Source organism: Quercus suber, unplaced genomic scaffold, assembly GCF_002906115.3.
Source record: "Quercus suber isolate HL8 unplaced genomic scaffold, Cork oak 2.0 scaffold_112, whole genome shotgun sequence".
NCBI lineage: Eukaryota > Viridiplantae > Streptophyta > Magnoliopsida > Fagales > Fagaceae > Quercus > Quercus suber.
The window spans coordinates 651,826-677,467 of record NW_027069577.1 but is presented as its reverse complement, the minus strand read 5'-3'; the positions used below and the strand labels follow the sequence as shown (position 1 = coordinate 677,467).

The 25,642-nt window shown below is 33.4% G+C and overlaps 1 non-coding gene across 3 annotated transcripts; it reads left to right on the top strand.

Annotated features, from left to right (window-relative positions):
- Nucleotides 1-18,786: 18,786 nt before the first annotated feature.
- On the top strand, nt 18,787-22,873 carry LOC112033437 (uncharacterized). 3 transcript variants are annotated; one of them, XR_010629742.1, is made up of 5 exons: nt 18,787-19,138; nt 19,240-19,325; nt 20,229-20,256; nt 21,826-21,895; nt 22,156-22,873. It is a non-coding gene; the product is annotated as an uncharacterized LOC112033437 (transcript). The 3 variants fall into 3 exon arrangements; XR_010629740.1 differs by lacking the exon at nt 21,826-21,895; XR_010629741.1 differs by lacking the exons at nt 20,229-20,256; nt 21,826-21,895 and having other exon boundaries at nt 18,791-19,138.
- The last annotated feature ends 2,769 nt before the right edge of the window (nt 22,874-25,642 follow it).

The window sequence follows — 25,642 nt, the reverse complement described above, 5'->3', positions numbered from 1 at the left end:
TCTCCTTCTGAAGTAGGAGGCTAAAATTCCAACACACAAATATTATTACCAAGTAGAAATATGGAAAAGGAATTTGTAGAACAAAAGTTTGATCTTAGAAGGGAAGAGAAATACCGTTCTGCCAACCAAGCAACCTTGCTGATGATCTCGAACAAAGTCAGAATAATTTCCTTCTGCTCCTGCAACAATATAGCCATCACGAGCCCGAGCAATCTCTTCATCATCCAGAAGGTTAGCCAACCGAATAGTGTGACAAGGAGGAGTTGGAATTGTGGTAGGAGAATACACATGTTCAACTTGGGGTGACACCCGATCACCAAGATACTAGTACTTTCCATGCCTACATTCAAACAATGCTTGGCGGCCATTCAATTCTAGAGCCTGCTCACACTCAGCATGCCCCTCACATCTAGCCCAAGGATTTAAGGTCATCTGAAAAATCACAAAAATGAACTCAGAAAGAGAAGGGACTAAAGCATAACCAAGTGCCAAAGATTTGAAAATGAGAAAGAAGAAAGAACTCACATCAACAATTATCAGATTGTCAATCACTAAGTGCCAAATCTCCAAAGAACGTTTGGAGGGTATAGATAAATGATCTTTAGGCAACCAACGGAGAAATCTAGGAAAAATGCCAGTAACCTCCTCCCAAATTTCAGGACCAACTCCAAAATACTCATACATCCAGACCTGAAAAATTCATAATACCATTACCACATAGCCAAAATAACCCATACATAGCCAAAATAATTTTCACCACCAACACAGCCAAAATAAATATCAAACCTCACCTGCCAAACAAATGGAGCCCCACCCAAGCTTAAAAGGCTTTGCCTAAAGAGTTGAGTCATGAAATGCATCAGAGTAGCATAGGATATACCGCCCCAGTCATAATTCCGGATTTGTTCAATTTTTCTCAAGCTCCCCAAGTAGCACAGATTCACAGTATTGCCTAAATCCTGATACAGAAAGGTCCCAATAAAAAGAAGCATGAACATGTGGGCATCCTTTGCCACAGTCTCACATTAGGGAATACTCTCATATGGCCAAGACAAAGGAATATTGTTACTCCTCATTTTAGAAGGGATGACACCTAGAAGTTTCTTGAGCTCAGTGGAATTAAAGAAATCATTGACAAGAATTCTCTTACCACCCAACCTTAGTCCAGTGATAACAGAGAAGTCACAAGGTGTCAACATTACCTCCCTAATGCCTGAAAAATGGAAGGTACAGGTAGTGCCCCAGAAGTGCTCTACCAAGGCAAGACGTAACTGAAAATCTTTGTACTCATATGTCTCATGATTTAACAAAGTTTCGAAGAAAGTAACGAAGCCTGCTTCATTGATGATATTTTTGATGCTAGGAGACAATGGTGCTCATGCACTTTTCAACTTTGGAGACTGCATTGACTCTTGAGACTCTGCAACATAAAAGTTCAGCTTATTAATTTCCATGACCGAGACCCACATGTCCAAAAACTTTCATGCACCCAAAAAAGTCAATGTCCCACAACAAAAAATCAATGCCCTACCAAAATGTCACAAGTACCAAATTTCACCACAACCAAAATTTTTGACATATCTATACACAACTACCAAAATTTTCCATAGCCATACAAAAAAGAAAAAAATTCCCACATGACCAAGATAAAAATTCCAACAAGCTCATGCACAAATAAGTTCTCACATAGCCAAAATCATAACCATACAAATTTTCCAAGAATCAAAATCACATACCCAACAAAATTTTTCCGTAAGTCAAAATTTCATACCCACAAAATTTGCCCATCTCCAAAAATATATCCATGCACATACCCACAAAATTTTGCCATGTCTCTAAAACAAATTTTACATATATCAATAAAATTTTCCCACATACACCATGAACATATTCACATAAGCTTAACACAAATTTTTCACAATGCCAATACTCCCAAAATCCAAACCAAAGTTCATCCAACAACATCACAATTTACCTACATTGCCAAAATTCCATAAGCCACCAGCATTGTCCAAATTGCACCATTAAAAAAAAAAAAAAAAAAATTCAAGAATGCTTCAAAGCCAACATTTCTAAACATGATCAATCACATAACAACCAAATGACAATATCTCACCATAAAACTTTCAATGAAACATGTAACAATATTTTTCCAAGCAAAGAAACCAAAGAAAAACTCACATTGGTGTCTACATGAAAATATGGAGATGGGTCCTAGGGTCTTGAAGAAGTCCATTATCATCATGCCACTCAAATGTTGAATCATATTTCTTACCATAAGAAGTTAGAAAAGAAGATCCCTTGGAAGAAGAAGTCATTTTGATGAAAAGAAAATGGGTTTTCGAAAACGGGTTTCACCAAAAATGGGTGTGGGATGAAAATGCTCAAAACACAAAGATCTAAAGAAATATTGATGGAGATGGATGGGGGAACGTGGAGAAGCTTAGAAAGGTGTTTTGTGTGAGAAGAAATGTTGAAATGAAGAAGAAAAATCAAGAGGAAGAAGAAGGTGAATAGTACCAATGGAGGAAAAGAAGTTGATGGAAGATGAAACCAAAAAAGCAAAAAGAGAAGAGATGAAGAAGTGTGGGACCAAAATTTCGGCCCCCACACTTAAACTCAACCAAAAGCTGAGTTAACTTAGTCAAATTGAGTTGACTCAGTCAACCCAAAAATATATATATATATATATATATTTTTTTTTCAAAGTTTTTGTTAGGACATATATGTTTTAACTTGTTTAAGAATATATGTCACTTAGTTATGTAAATTGGCTAATCCTTTGACAAAACGCACTTTGCTTGTAATTGGGTAGTTCTAGGTGTTTTTAATACTTCAAGAAACAATGTTTCAAGATTAAGTGTTGAAGTCATCAAGTCTGTCCAAGAGAAAGCAAGTTGAAGTGCAAAATTTATAAATCTCGACACCTCTCGACAGCTACCTCGACACTTGCTATCTGTCAAGATTTAAAAAGTCAGATTTCCAATCTGATTTTCTTGGGATCCGTGAATATGTTTTTGGGCCCTCTTTTCTTCTAACCCTAAACATATAAAAGGATTATTTTAAGAGCCGTTTTGGGTGACACAAGTTACATTATCATTGAGCAATCTCTGTTTAAGCAAATTGTGATCAACAGACGAAGTTCTTGACCTAGTTCATCTTCTATCAAGAAGTTGCTGTGTATTTGCACCATAGGGTTTTGTAACCAAGCATCTTCCTACTATTCATCAAAAAGGATGATCTGAAGAACTTTGCAACCAACCATTCTTCCTCAGTTGGTGTTATGAAGTCGCGTACTTGGATCCGCGCATTGGTTAGTCACGTACTTGGGAGCCGTGCATCAAAGGTGGAGACTGTCACTACAGATCAAGTCCAATTGGGTATTGGGGTAAGGGTTCAACTGTAGGTTGGTAAGGTACTTGGGATTCCTTTACTTGTAACCGCTTGATTTGATAATAGTGGAGTTTCGGTAGTGGTGACCTGAAAATCACCCGGTGGGGTTTTTGCCATTAGGGTTTTCCCCATTCGTAAACAAATCACCGTGTTATTTATTTTCCGCTGCATATTTAGTTGATTGGTGATTTGTTTGTGCTATTGGGATCCGTGAATATGTTTTTGGGCCTTCTTTTCTTCTAACCCTAAACATATAAAAAGATTATTTTAAGAGCCGTTTTGGGTGACACAAGTTGCATTATCATTGAGCAATCTCTGTTTAAGCAAATTGTGATCAACAGACGAAGTTCTTGACCTAGTTCATCTTCCATCAAGAAGTTGCTGTGTATTTGCACCATAGGGTTTTGTAACCAAGCATCTTCCTGCTATTCATCAGAAAGGATGATCTGAAGAACTTTGCAACCAACCATTCCTTCTCAGTTGGTGTTCTGAAGTCGTGTACTTGGATCCGCGCATTGGTTAGTCACGTACTTGGGAGCCGTGCATCAAAGGTGGAGACTGTCACTACAGATCAAGTCTAATTGGGTATTGGGGTAAGGGTTCAACTGTAGGTTGGTAAGGTACTTGGGATTCCTTTACTTGTAACCGCTTGATTTGATAATAGTGGAGTTTCGGGAGTGGTGACCTGAAAATCACCCGGTGGGGTTTTTTGCCATTAGGGTTTTCCCCATTCGTAAACAAATCACCGTGTTATTTATTTTCCGCTGTATATTTAGTTGATTGGTGATTTGTTTGTGCTTCCATAAAATTGCATGATTAATTGATTAATTAATTACTTGGCTAAATTAATTAATTAGGGTTAATCACAAGGGGTCATTCATATTGTGACCTATCAAAGTCCAAGCCCTTCTCTAACAACTCGTCATTGTTGCTCAAAGTGAAAGAACTTGTTCTTAGTGTTGGGAATCTAATGTCTAAAGGAATAACAGTCTCGGCTCCATAGGTCATTGAAAATGGTGTCTCTCCTGTTGATCTACGAGGTGTTATCCGATATGTCCAAAGGACATGAGGCAACTCTTCCACCCATTTTCCTTTTGCATCATCCAACCTCTTCTTGAGTCCACCCGTTATGACTTTGTTAACAACCTCGGCTTATTCGTTCCCTTGTGGGTAAGCCGGGGTGGAGTACTTGTTCGTAATCCCCAAGTCACAACAATATCTCTTGACAACAATACCTCTTGATAACAAAAAAATGAAGATAGACAAGTTTAAATTTAAAAAAATCATCTCGACAAAGTCTGAGGAGATTGGTTCTTTTGTATTGATCCTCAAGTTGGATTACAAGTTTTGTTCTTGATTGCTATAGTGTTTTTCTCTCTTTTTTCCGATCCTCCTTTTCTCAGGGGTCCCTTACATTATATATCTCCATTTCAATAATCTTGGCCCTTCATTTGTTGATCATCCAGGTTAATACTTGAGTGCTTGTCCCATCAGACACCCTCTTTGGCTCTCTGTGAGTTGGGGTAGCCAAGACAACATTGTTCAGGAGTCTTCTCCACATAAATGCGGCTAGAAAGTTAGCTGCATAGCATTCAATGCAGTGGCAGCAGCTTTTCCTTAGATATTTTCTAACTCCCATTCTTCCAGTACGTTCATAATGCGTGTCTTTATCAATAGAAATTCCTGGTACATCACCCTGGTTGACAGGAGGCACATCTTGATCTTCATTGCCTTTAACAGAGGGTATGCTCCTCCTCGAACAACCTCTTTCAACCATTACGGACATAATTTGCTCGTGAAGTTTGAAGTGTCCATTCTTGAACCATTGTGCCTCCTCGGACAAGGCTCATGGCTAAAATCTCAACCCATCCCTGCCCCATCACCTTTGCGGGGCGGGGACAACCCGTGTGAGGCAAACCGGAGAAGAGCGGGTCAAGTGGGGCGGGGCAAAATTGCCATCCCTACTTCATATGAGTGATGTTGCTGGATAACAATATTTGCCTCATATATAATCCTCTCCACGCTTACATCTTTAGTTCGGGCATAACTTTTCTTAGTTTAAGTTAAAGGATATTACTTAGCAATAAAATCAGTCAAACCTTGATAACCAATTATACCATAAATTTCCAATAATTAGTAGCAAGCATTTACCTACATCAATTTCTTGTAATCCATGAAAAGTTTGTTATGTGTGATTGTGTGTGATCATATTTTGGAAGTAAAGGACTAAGAAAAAAAAATTTAAATAAAAATTTAAAGTTTTAGTGATTCACTTGAAAGTGTCAATGGGAACTTAGCCAAGTCTGCTTGAGCAAGATTCAAGTGGAGCATATAAGCGAAGTACAAGCTGGGATGAGTGGCACGGTTGGCTCAATTTGAGGCCGCAACTTTAATCGGACTTTTTCATTTTTAAATATCACTTAAATTATATTTAGTTAATGTTTTATATAGTAAAACTTTTTTATTCAAAATTTTTTATTTTTACTTTTTCTTAGATACAAATTTACCAATATGTTTTTGCTTTTAGATTTGCTAACATTTCATTTTCAATTGATAACATGACTAATTCACTTGATGGTAATTTGACATGCTCAATTATTTTTTTTTAAAACAACTTAAGGATTCAATTTTGTTCAAAATAACATGATCATGTATGAGGAGAATATTTGTCATATATAGGCCCAATCAAAGACTACTATTTTAGAATTATATTAATCCATAATTTTTTTGAGCGTTCTTACGAGTGGAGAAAAATATACATAACTCAACTAGGCCATGGCCTAGGTAGCCTAGGCCTAGGGCAAGCCCTAAAGAGTGGGCATGAGAAAGGTTAGATGGATGCTTGCTCGATGCTTGACAATCAACCACCCAAGCAAGCCCCTAAAGCTCCTTGGGTGAGACTATTGCAAAACACCAAACAACTACATAATTCCACCCAAAAAAAAAAAAAAAAAAAAATCAAGGCAGAGAGGTTTGTTTGTTTTTTGTTTTGTTTTTTAAAATTTTTGAATTTTTTTAGCGTCTGTAATAGCTAATAACAATGAAAGCATAAATTTTAGAACTTGTACTAATGAAATTGACTTTCCAAAGGTGCCTTTCCCAGGGCCATTTTTCATTGTATATAAATAAAGTCTCCATATTTAGTTAATTTTTTTTAATAATTTGTTATTTTAATAAATTCTTATACTATTTGAGAGAATTTTCCAAGATTACTGCTTGAAGAATTCTAGCTTAGTTGTATCATCTTTTAATAGATTCTTGAGTTTATCAAAAATTGTCTTAAATATAATAAATTCATTTGTATCTTTAAGCCAGCAAAATTTATTGTTTTTTTTTCATTATTAATCCCATAATTCTCTAGAAAGTTTGCACTTGCAAGACTGCATTCGAATATCGAATTCAAGGATCAATTCAAAATCTGATATCAACCCCCTTTGGAAAAAAGAAAAAGAAAAAAAGAAAAAAAAAAACAGAAATGATATGTCAATAATATTTTCACAACACTTAAAAAAAAAAAAAATCATAAATGGCAATTGGCAGGTTGTTGCGAGTTGTTATTAGTGGACAAAAAAGTAATTTCAGTGATAAGTTTAAATTAGAACTAATAACAACTTATCACTAATGATTTGTTGTGAAAATATTGTGTACATAACACTTCTAAAAAACTATATCAACACCTTTATAAATGATTTTTTTTTTCTTTTTCGAGTCACTGTCTAAATGGATGACAGGTAGCTCACATGAGATGCAGTTGTCTCAAATCTTAATCATAGTTTCTCAACCAAAAAAAAAAAAAAAAAAATCTTAATCATTTCCATATGTGGACCGAAATTTGAAATTTCCACTCAAAAAAATTCTTCACTTTGAAAAATTTTGCAACTTAATTTTATTTTTTCCTCAAATGAAATAAAAGATAGATGCGTCCAAGATTTCTGATATTTCCCCCATAGATTTCCCATTTTGTCATGGATATTATTGAGTTTTATAAATATGGTGTCACTCAAACTACTTAATAAAGGTTGTTTTCATTTTCTTCTTTGATNAATTGCTGCTTCATTTTTAAATCTAATTGGGCATTAGTGTAACATGGGATGCAACAACGAAATGGACCCTTTGACAATTATGAATTTTGTGCTTTAGTGGTTCAAGTTCAACCGCTATATTGTGACAAAATTGACCAAAACAAATTGGGCAAAGAGAAGTAATGTTATCCACAAAAAAAAAAAAAAAAAACGTAGTAATATATTCTTTGATTCCATAAAAGATTTAGAATCTTGTTGTCTCATTTATATAATGTGAATTTAAAAAAAAAATCAAAGAAGAAAATGAAAACAACCTTTATTAAGTAGTTTGAGTGACACCATATTTATAAAACTCAATAATATCCATGACAAAATGGGAAATCTATGGGGGAAATATCAGAAATCTTGGACGCATCTATCTTTTATTTCATTTGAGGAAAAAATAAAATTAAGTTGCAAAATTTTTCAAAGTGAAGAATTTTTTTGAGTGGAAATTTCAAATTTCGGTCCACATATGGAAATGATTAAGATTTTTTTTTTTTTTTTTTTTTGGTTGAGAAACTATGATTAAGATTTGAGACAACTGCATCTCATGTGAGCTACCTGTCATCCATTTAGACAGTGACTCGAAAAAGAAAAAAAAATCATTTATAAAGGTGTTGATATAGTTTTTTAGAAGTGTTATGTACACAATATTTTCACAACAAATCATTAGTGATAAGTTGTTATTAGTTCTAATTTAAACTTATCACTGAAATTACTTTTTTGTCCACTAATAACAACTCGCAACAACCTGCCAATTGCCATTTATGATTTTTTTTTTTTTAAGTGTTGTGAAAATATTATTGACATATCATTTCTGTTTTTTTTTTTCTTTTTTTCTTTTTCTTTTTTCCAAAGGGGGTTGATATCAGATTTTGAATTGATCCTTGAATTCGATATTCGAATGCAGTCTTGCAAGTGCAAACTTTCTAGAGAATTATGGGATTAATAATGAAAAAAAAACAATAAATTTTGCTGGCTTAAAGATACACATGAATTTATTATATTTAAGACAATTTTTGATAAACTCAAGAATCTATTAAAAGATGATACAACTAAGCTAGAATTCTTCAAGCAGTAATCTTGGAAAATTCTCTCAAATAGTATAAGAATTTATTAAAATAACAAATTATTAAAAAAAATTAACTAAATATGGAGACTTTATTTATATACAATGAAAAATGGCCCTGGGAAAGGCACCTTTGGAAAGTCAATTTCATTAGTACAAGTTCTAAAATTTATGCTTTCATTGTTATTAGCTATTACAGACGCTAAAAAAATTCAAAAATTTTAAAAAACAAAACAAATGAAGTCGCGTACTTGGATCCGCGCATTGGTTAGTCACGTACTTGAGAGCCGTGCATCAAAGGTGGAGACTGTCACTACAGATCAAGTCCAATTGGGTATTGGGGTAAGGGTTCAACTGTAGGTTGGTAAGGTACTTGGGATTCCTTTACTTGTAACCGCTTGATTTGATAATAGTGGAGTTTCGGGAGTGGTGACCTGAAAATCACCCGGTGGGGTTTTTGCCATTAGGGTTTTCCCCATTCGTAAACAAATCACCGTGTTATTTATTTTCCGCTGCATATTTAGTTGATTGGTGATTTTTTTGTGCTTCCATAAAATTGCATGATTAATTAATTACTTGGCTAAATTAATTAATTAGGGTTAATCACAAAGGGTCATTCAGTTTGTGACCTATCAGTTTTCAAGTATCTTTCAAAATCCAAATTTTCAATTCAAAAATTTTCATTCCCAAGCTTTCAATTTCACATTCTTAATGCCCAAATTTTAAACACAAATCTTCAATTTTCCAAAAAATTCAAACTTCAGATTTTTTGATCAAAATTCCAAGCCTTAATGTTTAAAATTCTAAGGCTCAAAATTTCAAATTTTAAGTTACAGATTTCAAGTAAAAATTTCTAGGTTCCATAGTCTCAAAATTTGAAATAAAGATTTCTAAATTTCCGAAGTATCAAAAACCAACTGTTTCTCAAAAGAAAAATATTTCGTCAATTAAAATTTTCTTGATAAAGTTCAAATCAAGAGTGAGCAAATGAAAATCACACATCTCAAAAACAGTAGGGCCACAAAGCAACTATCAGTTAAATTCTAACTCTAAATTCTAACTTTTTGCAGGTAGCAATTCCAAATCGAAGTAGAAGAAGACCTTTGATTTGACATCAAAGTAGAAGAAGATCTTTGATCGACATCACAACTCCAGATCAAAGAAGAAGAAGACATTTGATCATCATTTCAACAATTCAGATCGAAGTAGAAGAGGACCTTTGATCGACATTTCAATAATTCCAGCCATCAAAGTAGAAGAAGACCTTTGATCGTCATTCCATTCCAGATCAAAGTGGAAGAGGACCTTTGATCGTCATTCCATTCCAAATCAAAGTAGAAGAGGACCTTTAATCGTCATCCCATTCCAGATCAAAGTAGAAGAGGACCTTTGATCATCATTCCATTCTAGATCGAAGTAGAAGAGGACCTTTGATCATCATCCCAGACAACTCCATTTTAAGATCAGGATAGAAAAGTCCTTTGGTCACCACAATTGCTAAGAATCATGTCTAGAATCATCAACTACCAGCTAAGTCTGGTATTTTCATTGTTTTTTTTCAAAAGATAAGGCTAGTTCTATGTTCCAAGATTTTAGGTTCGAGGGCTAGGTAATCTTTGAAAATTCAACATCAATTAAATCATGGTCACTAAAATCAGTGTCTTTGTTTTACATTGACATTTGCTTTTTAAGCTTTGTCAATGAGGGGCATTCTGTAGACATTCAATTTTGCACTCATAATTTAATCAAGGAGAATGACTTGAATGACCATCCATATACAACAAATTGCATCAACTGGTTCTTGCATTACATGCATCAACTTGTCTTTGCATTACATGCATTAATTCATTCATTACATATCATAAAATGAACTTGAGATTCTAACGGTCACAACGGTGTTTTCGGTTTTCAAATCAGGCCATCGGATCGAAAAATATCGCATGATCAAGTTTGCACAGTCAACATGCATTGTGTCTAGGTAAGGTCGACCACACATGATTAATTAAAATTAATTAAATAATTATGTGATTGGTTGATAATTAGTGTTTAAAATAGAATTGCATGCATAGGAATAAAAGGGATGATTGGATAACAATAAAATTGTAGATAATCTGAACTTTATCAAGATTTATTTTAGGGTATTTATCTACAAGATAATTGTTCTTAAATAGCCTAAATTATCCATAAAAGAGATGAAAAATCATAGACGGAGGATGAAAACACGTCTAGGTACAAGGACAGGCTAAAAAACTCTAGAAGAGGAGTCCAAACAGCACCCGAACGCGAAAGAACGATCGAAGTCCAAAGGCCAATTTGGAACTTTTGGAGTGCCATTTGGCACTCCAAAAGGGCTGAATTTCCGTGTATTGGGCTTCAGCCCAATGGCCTTCAGGTGACAATAATGCATACCCTTTTGAACTTTTCACAAAAGGATGCGTCCAGATTCAAACCCTAATTGTCCGTACCTATTTTTTAGAACCCTCTGACCTCTATAAATAGAGATTGAACCTCATAATTCAGCACCTTTTTTTACGCTTTGAGAGGCATATGTTTTGAAGCTCTTAAATTATTGATATTTGTTGATCCTCTCTGAGATTTGCTGCTTAAATTAGTGTTTTAGGTTTCAAAGATAACTAAAAAAGTTTCTTAGAACCCTAAAACATCCTCTTAAGAACAAGGAGTGCTCATGCAAGAGGTTGTTTTCAATCGCCCTCTCCTTTTTATGCTATCTTTTTATGTTGATGAATGTTTTATCCATAGCATGAATTGTTAATTGTTGTTTTGTTTAAGGCATGATTGTTTTTTATGTGATTGTTATAATCTGTTTCTTGAATGTCAATAGTTTGCATGTGAACAATTCTTTTTCTTAAAATAAAACAGATCTACATCTTTATTAGATGTAGATCTGATTTTTCCTCAATACAAAAACAGATCTGCATCTTTCTTAGATGTAGATCTGAATTTTTTTTCAAATAAAAACGGATTTGCATCTTTATGAGATGCAGATCTGAATTTTTCTAAATTAAAAACTAATTTGTATCTTTCTTAGATATAGATATGATTTTTCTTTAATACATGTAGATTTGAAATAAAGAAAAAAATTAAACATGATTGTGTTTGTGTTTGTTTTCTTTAATTCATGTTGCATAAATTCGGATTATGAGTGAAATTCTCTTCTTAAAAAAATATTTTTCATTTTTTTTTTAACATAGACAAACCAGATCTGATTTTTCTGTTATCAAAGAAACATTTTTTTTATTATTATTATCTCAAAAAAAAATTTGATCTTTTATAAATCCAAAAACCATTTTTTTTAGTTCTTTAAAAACAGATCTGATACTTTTTTCAAACCAAAAGATTTTATTTTATGTAATAAAAACAAATCTGAATTTTTATCATAAAAAAACTACTTTTTCTACATACTACAAAACAAATTTGGTATTTTGACAAATCAAAATCAAATTTTTTTTTTACCAATCAAAATAGATCTTAGTTTTTTTTAAACAAAAGAAGAGACTTCATTCATGAATAAATTTGTGTGATTTAATTTTGGTGTCACATGTTCAATATATGATTCATGACATACATGAGATGGTACATTGGTCACAAGAGTCTAGAAGACTAGACTCTGTCTGGGCGGAATGGGTGTCTAACACCTTCCCATTCCATAACCTAGCGTTCGAATTTAGGTCATTGGTTAAGTAGATCTAGCCTTGTCTTTATTTATTTTTTTGGTAGATTGTAACTAGGATCCAAAGCTATGTAATTTTAAAGTTTTTCAAGATATGTAATTTCTTTTATTCAATCAATGAAGAGAACAATTCAGTCATGTATTTGTATATATTTAGTTTTTCTTATTTTTTTTGTATAAAAAAAAAATGGTGACTCCATATCACTTACCCAAAAAGAAAGGTGCCCTAAAAGATACCCGAATCTCTTTTTTGAGGGATGCTTTTGTCGAGGTCTATCACACCAAGCATTTTGGTAAACTCGAGTTTCAAAAAAGTGCTATATAACTAAATAAGTTTGATCGGATACATTTTTCCTAAATTTTTTCTAAAATTATGCTATTTGGCAAAAAAGTCCATCGGTCAACCAAGCTTATGAAGACTTCCAAGTCTAGATAGCTTCAAAGTGAATTATGATGGAACACTCTTCACTAAGGAAAGCAAAGTTGGGTTAGGCGTGGTGATTCGTAGCTCTAAAGGTCTAGTGATCCTCTCTCTCTGAGCAAATCCCTCTTCCCAGTACTATGGCTCAAGTTGAAGCACTGGCAGCAAAACAAGCAGTGGAATTCGCTCTAGAAGTGGGAATCAATTGTGCAACTTTTAAGGGGGATTTTGAGATTATTTTTATTGATTTTATGAACAGAGAACCCTTTCTAGCTCTACATGGACACTTAATTCAATATGTGAAAATACTCTCTCCTCTCTTTTCTTGCATAAGTTTTCCACATTTTCGTCATCAAGGGAATAATGTAGCTCTCTTTCTAGAAGGGCAATTACTTCACCTAATTTAACTGTTTAGATGGAAGATGTACTACCAGATATTCATCTTGTTGTTTTGGCTAATTTGGCCTTCCTAAATTAATGAATGCACTGTCCTTCCTCTTATATATCTAGAAGTATGGGTGTCCACTGGTCGGTTTGGGTTGGATTTGTGCCCAACCCGCACCTAACCCAATTAGATCTAGTGGAGAAGAACTAGACCTGTGTTGTTGACTAGAAAGGGAGATGGGCTGGACAGATCGGATTCGGACAAAATCAGTTATGGAAGAGGGAGGCCTGCCGTCAACTACTGAAGTTGTTGGCAGCAGTTCAGGTCTCTTTGGTTTTGTTGGTTTTGCAGGTCTTGATTGGGTTTTGGATAATCCTATATAGAAGGCTGAAATACAATGTCAATCGCTTAAAGTTTACATAGTCTGTACATTTGGTCTTTAAGTTTCAGATAAGCAATATTGGTTTATAAAGTTTTACAAATGATTGATCCTTCAATCAACTTTCTTTAGTTACCTTATGCGTCTAATGAAGTAATGGCGTAGCAACCTTTTTATTTTTAAAATTACTCGTTTATTGAAGTTTAAAAGTTTAAAAAATTAGGGTTATTCGTCTCTACATCAATTTCCGTTGGTTTATTTGACTATATGTTTAGCGGAATAATCATGTTTTATATATATATATATATATATATTTATTAAAAAAGTATGCATTTATTTAGCTCTAAGGGTTCGTTTGGTAGGGGGTGAAACAAAAAATGATAAAAAATTAGGGAGGGAAAAAATTATTTGATTTGAGGTGAAAAGTTCAAAGGATTTTAGTAGCACTTAGATGTTTTCTCCCAAGATTACCAAAATGTTGTCTCTCCAATTTGGAGAGAAAACACGGATTACAAAGTTGTAACCGGAGAGATACATATTTGCCCCCTCTTTACACTTAAACAACTTAAGTCTCTCTCTTTTCGTTTTTTCTTGTTTTTAGTCCCATTCTTTTCGTCTTTTTGTGCTTGTTCTTTTCTAGTTTTCATGTTCTCTCTTTTAATTTTTTTAAATACCGTTTTCTTTTGTGTGTGTGTGTGTGTGTTTTTTTTTTTTTTTATAACTTTTTTCTTCCTTGTTTGTTTTCTTTCTTCTTTTTGACCAATTGCGCACATAGGATAAACTTCAAGGACTAATAGTGTAATTTCGCCTTAAAAAAACATCTATTTTACATCCTCAGAAGTTACTTTATCTATTTTACCATTCCATTTTATAACTCATCTAACATCCCAATTTTTATTTTTACATACAACTTATTAAAATAATATAAATTACACCATCAAATAATATATATATATATATATATATAACTAATTATCAAAGAAAGAGAGAGAGTGTGTGAGAGATTGAAATGTGTATATATATATATATATATATTATTTACAACCCTATGAATAGTAAGTTGTATAAATACGAACTTGTTGTTCATGGTTGCTAAAAAATTTAGCAACCCACACTTGGATAAAGCTCAATTTGAGGGGTAGTTGCTAAAATAGCAACCGGGAGGTTTTTACACCCCTCAATGCAAATGCTTAGTACTTATAATATCTTGCTTAGAGCATTCACAATAAGGTTCTAAAAAACAAAGCTTTTAGCAACTCAAAAACCTACTTTATCTATTTTAATAACTCACTTTATAATACACCCAACATCAAATGTTCTATTTTAAAATATAAAACATTAAAATAATATATCCTAACACAAGATACAATAGCCACATCCTTTGTTTTTTTTTTTTTTTTTTAAAGCCACATCTAGCCACANGCTAGGTTCAATACCCCTCTCATCTCTATGCTCTTTTTTTCCCATTATTTTATAAAATAAAAAAATGTTATAAATATAATAATAAAGAGAAAAAAAATAGGTATAATGTTTTAATTTTTATTAAATGCTATTTTATTAATTTTAATTGATGAATAAGTAATATTTTATTTCAAAGAAATGTATTTCTTATATATAATGAAATAAGGACATAAGAGAAAATTTAGACAAACCATATTTTTCATCCCTCCACTTTTCAACTCCTCTAACTAAACACAAATAAATAATAAATAAAATATTTATATCCCCCACTTTTCATCTCCCAACCAAATGGATCCTTGAGAGCAACAAGTTTCTATTTGGGTCTTTCCGAATTCAAATCTGTTGAAACATAAAATTCCCAAATTGCAAAATAATTTTATTCAATTTTTAATTTTTCCAAAAAAATTGACACTTTCACTGAAAATTTCTCTCCCTTCCAAAAACAAAGAACAAGTCATACCGGTGGTTTGGTCGCATCTGTTACTCTTTCTCTCTGAATCCTTTTTTGATTGTTCTGTTTACTTGTTGAGAATATCATTGAAAAAGAAAACTGTCAGTTTTTGTAGTTTTTAAATTTTTAAATAATAAGCTCACCTCAGCCAAGCCAAAATATATGAATTTGCTAAGATGCATTATTATTTACTTCATTTAAAAAATAAAATAAAATACTTCAATGATCTTTGGCAGAGCGTTTGCCCACGAAGGTTTCCTTACAAACTTAGAATGAGGCCACTTGATCTCTGTTGCGTGTGTCATTGAAATTGTTAATGATTTTCAATAGGAAATTGATTCAATTAAGCACTAGCATCCAAGATGTAAAAAAGAAGAAGGTGAAACTACACTATTAGTCTCTTGAAATTTACTTTGTGTGCACAATTAATCCCTCAAGTTTTAACTCAGGTTTAAAAAATGAGTTGTATTAGTCATTTTACAAACTGCCGTTAATGGTGTTAATTACGTGGCTAACAGAACAATGACACGAAGACAGTGGTTGAGAAGGATGTGTCGCTTGGAGGCAGGAGGCATCATCGCGGTTTTTTTAAAGCCACATCTAGCCACAACTAGCACTGACTCAGCCACAGTCAACCACAACAACCATGCCTTAGCCACTATCATAGCCACTGAAACTACTGCATAGCCACCGCTAGCACGACCCACAACCGCAACCCCCAACCACTACAATCACAACAAATTGCAACCCTCCACATCCAAAACATAATAATCATCCAAAACCACCATCACTGCCACCTATAACTTGTAAATCGGAACCTCACCATCAAATCAATTAACCCACACCTACAACTCAAAGCTACCCCGATCAACCCACACCTACAACCAGCAAACCACTGAATCAACCCATACCCACAACCCAAAGCCCCGAATCAATCAACCCACACCCACAACCTAAAGCCCCCCAATCAACCTAGCAAAACCACCTAAAATCAAATCACAAAACCCACTAAAACCCAACCACACTCACCGAACCACCACAAGCTAGCCACACTTGACCCACAGCAAAGACTCACGAACCACAAAATCAACCCAAACCCATGAAATCATGAACAAGGACGATCCATGAACCATGAACAAGAACAATCCACCACCACCCACGAAATCAACTCGACCCATGACTGTGACCCACGGAGAGAGGAGAAAGATCAATAGTCAAAGAAATAAAGGGAGAGTTAGAAAGAAAGAGAAAGGAGACACAAGAAAGGGTGAGAGATCAAGAGTCAAAGAAATAAAAGGAGAGTTAGAAAGAAAGAGAGAGGAGACATAAGAGAGGGTGAGAGATCAAGAGAGAGAGAGAGAGAGAGAGAGAGAGAGAGAGAGATAATAATAAAAAACACTAGCAACTTGCTACAGTAACTTGCTAGTAGTAGCAACTTACTGTAGCAAGTTGCTAAAACTTTTTAGATTTGGCACCTTTGATGTAGAGCATGTTATGTTTTGAGCTATAAAAATAGCATTTTAGCAATTTTTACATCTTTGACGTGAATGCTCTTACATTGTGATAGGTAATCTAAAGAGATTTGCAGTGGCCAATAACATGTCCCAAAAATAAATTAATAAAGCAAGCTCAGTGAAGTTCGCACCAACTATGGAGTATGGGATGTTGGTAGTAGCCCACAAGCACATTCTTTTTTTCTTTTTCTTTTTTTTTTTTTTTTTTTATATCTATGCTATACCTCAAAATGACTAGTCAGTTGAGCCCTTATAGTTGTTAATAAAGCTAGATCTACCAGTAATACTCGAGTGTGACTTATCACACTACACACATCACACAATCAACAATTGGATCATCAGCAGATTAGCTAGACTAGAATCTATCTCTTATAAAAAAAAAGGATTATAAGTCTCTCTAAACTAGATGGTTTTGTGTTGCTTCCGAATTACAAAGTCCAAGAAAACTTGTGTTTTAGGCATCATAACCTTTTCCACTGACAATCTAATATTGTGTGAATTAAAAAAATTCAACAGATAATTTAATCAATCACCAAAAAATATTGACACCAAATTACAAGCCATATCAATCACACATAAGAACCAATTTGTGTGAAAATCCCTTCTTTTTTAAGAGAAAACCCACGAAATAATATCCAAATAACTTATTAAAAAATCAATTACAATATCTTCTCAAGTTTATGACTACACTTGAAATTCACACCAAATATAATAACATCTTCTCTTTAGGAACAAAAATTTCAAAATCTCCTCTTGAATACCCAAATTAAGAATTGTAAAATTATGGTTGACACAAATTCCTACCAGCTAGATTTTGCAAATGAGACTAACAATCTGAAGTGAATGGACTAATAATTTCATTTCCTTCTAGTTAACATCACACAACTTTTTATTTAGATCCAAATACACTATTAATATTTAAAGTTCATCTACTGAGTTAGAGTGCTTTTGATTCTTGAGATTTCCAATAAGTGTTATTGGTGCCGTAAATTTAAAAAATGAGTGTTAATAATCCTTCTGTCAACTTCCATTAGTTTCTATACATGTGTCTAATCAAATAATGACGTAACCATAATGTAACAACTCCTTTTCATTAAAAAATTACACATATGCTTGGGTTTAACCATTTAACAGATCTCATTTCTATTTGGGCCTTTCCCCAATTCAAACCTAGAAGAACACAAATTTTCCCAAATTGNTCATGTTCAAGCTAAGTTTGTTTATCTCCATTCCCCATTTTTCAAGTGTAATAATTACTCCCTCCCTTCTTGTGCGCATGGGAAGCTTGGGAGAGTGACATGTTGGTTGAGATTCTATTCTTTTGGCTGGTTAATGAAATAGAATGTATACTAACTATATAAAAAGAGCGAATCACTCAATTTATAGTGTTCAATCTATAGTGTTTTCATTTAATGAATTTTTGTTTTATTTTGTGGAGCCAAAACGGTTCGTTTGGCTGAAGTGTGAAAACCAAAGAGAGAGAGAGAGAGAGAGAGAGAGAGAGAGAGAGAGAAAATGAAGGTAGGGATAGTGAGTGAGAGGGCTAGAGTTTCAGACATGATTGTCAAAATCTCAATCTAGATTTTATGATTTACAATCCCACCTACCTAAAACGATCTGGATCTTTCAAGGATCTTTGCAATTATTTAGGATTGGTAGAACCGTATGATTTTGACAATCCTAAACAATCTTGGTTTCTTATAATTGTTTTTAACTTAACAGAAAACTCAGTTGGACACAAATGAAAAATAACATTTTAATAAAGTGTTACGTTTTGAGGTTTTCAACTTTTTTAAATAATGCTTATAAATAAATGTAGTGATATATAATAATTACATTAAATAGATGAAAAATTATGAATGAATGTATAATCTATGTGATTATTTAACATACTAATATATTTTTTCTCAAATAATATAAGATCTTGGGATTCATAATCTGAATTACGATCTATAATCTCATCTACCTTTCATTGTAAAATTTCGTTATTGACAACCTTGGCTGTAGAGCTCTCTTTGCCTCTCTACCTCTCATTTTATCTCTCTTTCTCAATGTTTAGAGAATTTTTGGAACCTCTGAGAGAGAGAGAGAGAGAGAGAGGTAAGGCTAATCTTGTCTATGCGAATGAACCAAGGAACAGTGTTTTGGTTTGGCCAAGTGGGTGAGACAAAAAGGTGCGTATTAAACTTTCCCAATTTTAGATCACTTTGCCATCTGAGGGTAGTATAGAAATTGGGTGATGAGAATGAGATTGAGTGGAGAGAGAGTTGAAGGGAATGGAATGATAGGGTATGGGCATCTTACTACTCAGTAAGTATGGGCTTCTACTTCTCTTTTTTCTTCTTGAATTTTTGATTTTTATGTTTCATTATCTGTTATCACTCCTGAACAATCATTCATCCAGCCTACAGCCAAAGCTTCGCCTCCTCCAAACAGTACCTTTGTTGCATTTGCTCCAACAATCCAAGACTTCATCATTCTCTCTTTGCCACTACAGGTTTATTTTGCACTATTTCAATAAATATTTCTCTGAGTTTGTTTCTGCTAAATTTAATTCTTTAATCTCAGTTTTGTTTTTGCTCGGGATAATATTCCCTTCAATAATATATTACTCTTATGTTTGTACATGCATTCTATCTAATGCTATGATTTATGGGTTTCGACATGAGGTTGAGAGATGGAGAGAGAGAGGAGTAGATGATAAAAAGGGAATTAGTTGTGGTTTTGGTATTTATTTCAACTCAACAAACATACATACGGTAGGTATTCTCATTTCTCAGGTCCATCACAGCTGCTTAAGGGAATTGGGTCATGGAAACTTTAGGAAAGCCCTATGTTTTTCTCAATTTTTAACCCTAAACACAAATTTCACAACCCATTTCATATAATTATTTGCTCTGAGCCATCATGGTTTTCATTTATGTCAAATAGCAAGAATTATGGTTTTCAACTTCCTTAACAATATCCTTTTGCGCTTTAATTTTAAAACACTGGATCATGATTAATTTTTTTTTGCACACGCTTGTTTCATTAAAAGATATGGATTTAAGATTCTTTGTAACTGGTTTAATTTCCTTCTTATTCATTATAGACTGAATTTTTCTGATCATGCTCTTTGTTTAATATAATTGTGGTGAGTTGTTAGTTTTCAGGCACCAATAGTTCACTGTCCCATAAAAAATCATCAAGCTTTATTTTTCTATATCCACATTCATCCTTCAATCCCAACAACAAAATCTCTATCTCTATCTCTCTCTTGGGTTTTAATAATAAGTCATTGTAATATAAGATTTTATAATTTATCAACCTAATGGAGCTGTAAGGTTTGTTTCTTTCTTTGTTCTTGTATATTCGTGATTTCCTTCTTTTTTTAATCATTTTCTATTCTTTGATCCAACAGGTAGCTTAGTGTCTTCTAAGTGAACCAGGTTAGAGTTTTTTTTATATATAGTGTAGCTTTACATTATTAAATCTGAATTGTGAGTTAAGAATTTTATATGGAGGGTAGGAATTGAAGAATTAATATAGGATTTCTGCAAAAAATGAAGGTAACAAGGTTGACTTTGAAAATACTAGAGGTAATAAAGTAAGAACATGGCTATCTTGATAGCAAATGTAGAACCATTTTTGGGTTTTTCATGTTGAGGTAAATCTCCTTGAAGAATTTTTGTGTATGTACTATGATAAATATGAGTGTAGTTTTCTATTATAATTATGTATCATATGCAGTAGGGTGCTTAGGATGTGAGAAATATTGTTGTTGGGAGTTATGTAGTGGGATATTAGCTGGATGAAATTGTTCCCGGCAATAATGTACCCATCTGTATGGAGGGTAGTTTTTGTGGTCTTATTTGTGCAACATCTTTTTAGCTTTTTGTAACATGTGCTATTCTAACCTGGGATCTATGAACAAGAGGCTTTAATTCCACATTCTTAATGTTCTATAATGCCAATTCTTGGTGATTTCATTTTGTTTTAATTCAAGTATTAATTGATCATTTGCTTGAAACATGATGTGGATTGTTACTTGCTAATTACATTTTTTTTTCCTTTGCTATTTCCTTTTTGAGTCATATACATATTTAAAGTTGTGTATGGTCATTGACTTGATTCTTTTGGCAGTTGACTTTGATGCTATTTTTATGGTTTCTTCTTTCTGTATGATTGAAGAAAATATTTTGGTTCATGTAGAGCATTTATATATTTGGTCCAATTTTGAATAAATTTTTTAATCAAAATGAAAACAATTAAAACCGATTATATTGTTCTTAGTTGGATGAGTTCCATGACATGCCAAACAACCCCTGTTTATTATAGCTTGGACTTTGTTTTTGGGAAAAGTATAATGACCTCCCATGAATTTTGGGAAATTGACACTCACTTACCCTATTGTTTTACTTTAACCAAAAACTTCCTCTAAAATAATAAATATACTACACCCTAGTGTAAGTCAATTAAGAATTGGGAGCCCTACTACTGCGCACCTTTGGTGTGATGGTCACTCCACAAGTATAAATGCTTATAGGGTGTAGAGGGCAGGGACCGGGGTTTAAGTCTCCAAGAGAAAGCTTTACACACATATACACTTATATTAGGCTAGAGTAGAAATTCTATCTTGTATATATATATATATATATATATAAAGAAAAAGAAAAAAAGAATTGGGAGCCCTCTCCTAAGTACTGCATAGGGTCAAGAAACACGATGAACTATAAAAAAGTATGATTCCTTCCTTTTGTGCTTCCAATTCTGTTTATATAAGTTATTTCGTAAAAAGGGGTTGCTTGATACAAATCATGGTTCCAAGGGAGATCTATACAACATGGTGACTCTACTTATGTTAAATATAAATTTTCCTTTAAACTATATAGCCATTGATGTAGATATGTCAAATTGTTTTTCCTATTTTTTTGTTAGAGCTTCTCAAAGACAATGGTTGAGGATGTGCTTTTCAATTTTTGTTATTAGTAATAATTTGTTCATAATTTTTATTGCAGCTCAGTTTCACTTTTATATAGTGTCTGTACCTTATGCAATTTATCTACAAAAAGAGTTGCAAAAGTTTAGGTATATTTTTTAAGCAATTGTTGAATTTGAGATTTTGGATTCAAATCCCGCTTACACAAATAATTGATTACTTCTTAGCCTAATGATAAATTTATATTCTAACCTATTTTCACTTATCAAAGAATAATAATAATTAAGTGTTGGACATTTCTTTTGATTTTTGTTGGTTGAGTCTTATACAAAATTTTAATTTGGTTTTTTTTTTAATGGCACCATTAAGGTCTTTCTATTTGAAGATAATAGTTCAATTTCTCATTTAGGTAATGCTGATGGTAGAACCTTTGCCTTGTACTATGTGGTGTTCACAATCTTGATTCAATTTCTGTGTTACGAGCATTTGGACCATATTCCCCAAATGAAAAGACTTTTGATGAGCATACAAAGATTATCAAAGAAGAGGTTTCCTGGAAGAAAAGAGTTGCATACATGATAGATGTGTATTATATCTGTGTATCCTTATGCAAAGTTGCTTGCACTTCTCCTTGCAACAATATTACTTATAAGATTTGGAAAATTGGGTTTCTATGCGATCAGTGAGAGTAGCTTTGCTGAAGCTCTTTGGCTTGCCTGGACTTTTGTAGCTGACAAGGTTGGCATTACGCTAAAGATTACTTTTGTCTCCATAAGTTCAGGAGGGCATGCTGAAATTTGCAACAATGCTTGGGCATGTTCTTAAACTAATCTTAGAGAAGATGAATTCACTGTGGAGGAAAGTAGTCATTGAAAGGAACCACAAACTAGTGACAAATTGTTAATCTTCTTGACTGTATTTGAGCTTGATGCACCTCCATAATATAATTTTCCTTATCAATCTTTGAATGATAGCTAGATTTTCTTTAACCTGTTGATATTATTAAGATTCTAGTCTTGGAGTGATTGGTTTATCGTGATTTAGCTTTGGAAAGTTGTTATGGAACTTTTGAGATACCACCAATTATTATTTATATATTACTAAAAGTTTCATCTTTAAGCGATTAAGACATTGTTGAAAGCATGAACTTAACTGTTACTAGAATTTTGTCTAATTATGGTTCTTGAGATTAATTAGAATAGGAAAATTAGTTTATATGAATAGTTGAGTGTTACGTTGTTAGTGCAAGGTTGGCGAAAGTTAAGTTTCGGACACATGAAGTTAAACTTGATACTAGCACCCCTCATAACATTTTTAGTATTTTGGTTTGAAAGTTATCAGCTAATATATCTTAATACCTCCTGAAAGGGGATGTGCAAAGTTGAATTATATACTATGAAAAATAGCAATGGCAAACAAATGTACTTCATTTTTGTTGCTTCATCCCATTTCAGTTTTCTTGCTACATTTTTTCTTCCTTAGGATTAGCTTTTGTAGTATTAATTTACTCCAATTATATAATGGAAAATTTTACTTTAAATAATTCCAAATGATATACCACAATTTTTCACTAATTTTAGTTTCCTCAAGCTTGTGATGTATTATAGGGATGGCAATGGGGCGAGGTGGGGCGGGGCTGAAGAATGGGGTGTTCTCACCATGCATGGTTTTGTCTTGCCCATCTCTACCCCGGCCCGTCTGACGGGAAAAGCTTTCTCACCCCATCCACACCCCTTGGGGCTCCGCACAACCTTGCCCCATCTCCTAAAACTCTACTTTTTGTTAATTTGCTCTACAACTAGTGCAATTTTTTTAATAAAACTTATTTCATTAATAAAAATGTACTTGAAATTATAACTAAATTTATCTCATCAAATCAAATCAATTTTCAAAAAAAATTAAATAATATATCAAAGTATTTAAATAGTAGGGTTTTAGGGTATGAAAAATAAGCTAATATTGATATATTTATTTAAATAGTAGGGTTTTAGGGTATAAAAAATTTACAATTATAACCCTTAAGAACGCAAGGTAGGGCGAGGACAAGGACGAGGAGGGGTGGGGCGGGGCAGATCTAAAACGTCTAAACTCATTCCCACCCCGTCCTGTGGTGTGGGGCTAAAATCTTGCCCCATTCCCATCCCACCACCTTTGTGGGGCGGGGAAAACTTGCATGGGGTGAGGCGGGGAGGGACGGGTTAAGCGGGGCGGAGAAAAATTGTTATCCCTAATGTATTATGCGTCATATTAGAATTTTTGTTCTTTATTATATAATCAAATTAATGAAATATTTAATGGTGTAATTTTTTTTTTAGAATGATTTAATTAATGGTGCAATTTCTAAGCACTTCAATGCTCAAATAATTATATTTTTAAATTGTGTTATAAATAAATTTTAAATCTTATTTTAATTGTTAATCTTTATCATTGCTAGCACGTGTCTTGCATGTGTATCTCAAACTAGTTGCTTATAAAAATAAAATAAAAAAGTGGGCTTTTGCCAAAAGAATATATATTGGTAAAAAGGAAATTCATCCCGAGGCGTATATTACGCCAAATTTTAGGTTGTCATAAGAGGAAAGGTTATCAACTGATGACCACACCCGCACCACAAGAGGAAACACAGAACTCCTCAGAATTAAAGGTTCATGTGGTCCTTCCAATGGTCCCTAAGCACTAGTAAGGCATAACTCAAACAAAAACAAAATGTCTTCTTCCCATTGCTATGATTGGTGAACGGAAAAAGTTATGTAGTGCTAAGTTAAAAAAGAAAAAAAACAATTGGGCGTGAGTCGAGAGAGTGAAAGAGTGAGGCTGTGCTCGAGGGTGTCAATCAAAATCCCATTTGGGGTATTGCAGTATAGGAGGCAGATGAGTGAACTGTGTCATTCGAGAAACAAAATCTCAAATTGGCTTCCAGTCCACAAAGTCAAATTCTCTGGGTCTAGATCTTCATTGAAAAGGAATGCTGAGTTTCGTGAACTCGATCGAAGTGTGAATCGAGGACGAGACTTGAGTAGCTTGCAAAAGCAGTGACGTTCTCGATCGAAGCGAATTAAAGCTAGCTCATCATATAGGCAAGGGCAGGCAAGCTCTTCTACGACAGGTCGGCCTTTCTCGAACTTTCACTCCATATATAAAAAAAAAAAAAAAAAAAAAAAAAAAAAAAATTATTTTTCTGAATATATATATATATATATATATAAACTATGTTTTATGGCATCCATTAACAAAAACTTTTCTTTTAGTAATATTAAGGACAACTATATTCCTAATATTTTTTTTTTTCATTTAAATCATGTTTATTTTATTGAGTGGTTATACATTTTTTTCCCTCGTACCATAAATGAATTCAAGAATAAATAACAAGCAAATTATGTCAAAAAAAAAAAAAAAAAACCTAGCCAATTTAGCCAAGCTGATTGAGCCCTTAAGAGTGTTCTCATTCTAGGAGTCAAATTTTGTCAAGTAATGAGAGATTAAGCTTTGTTCAATAACGAATGTAAGATGATCAAGTTTGACTTGAACTCGAATCAAGCCTATAAATGATAATTGAGCATGAGTTCGTCAAAAACTATAAAAGTTTGAACTCGCCTTGATTCATTAATCAAGCTAAGTCTGAGCTAAATATCAAGCTTTTAAGCTTGAGATTCAACACAAGTATATTATCAGTTTATCACTGTAGCACATGAAAAAAATAAATTCTCATATTTCATTATCACACATATCATTCTCTTTATCTCTATTCTCACAAACACTTCTCTCCCTTTTCATTAGAGAACCAACCACCATTTGCCATGATTTGCCACATCGTTGGAAGTTGATCTAGATGTGGCAATTTGAGCATCGTTAGTGCTCCATGTTGAAGGCATAGTGGTCACAAGACCATCCTGACC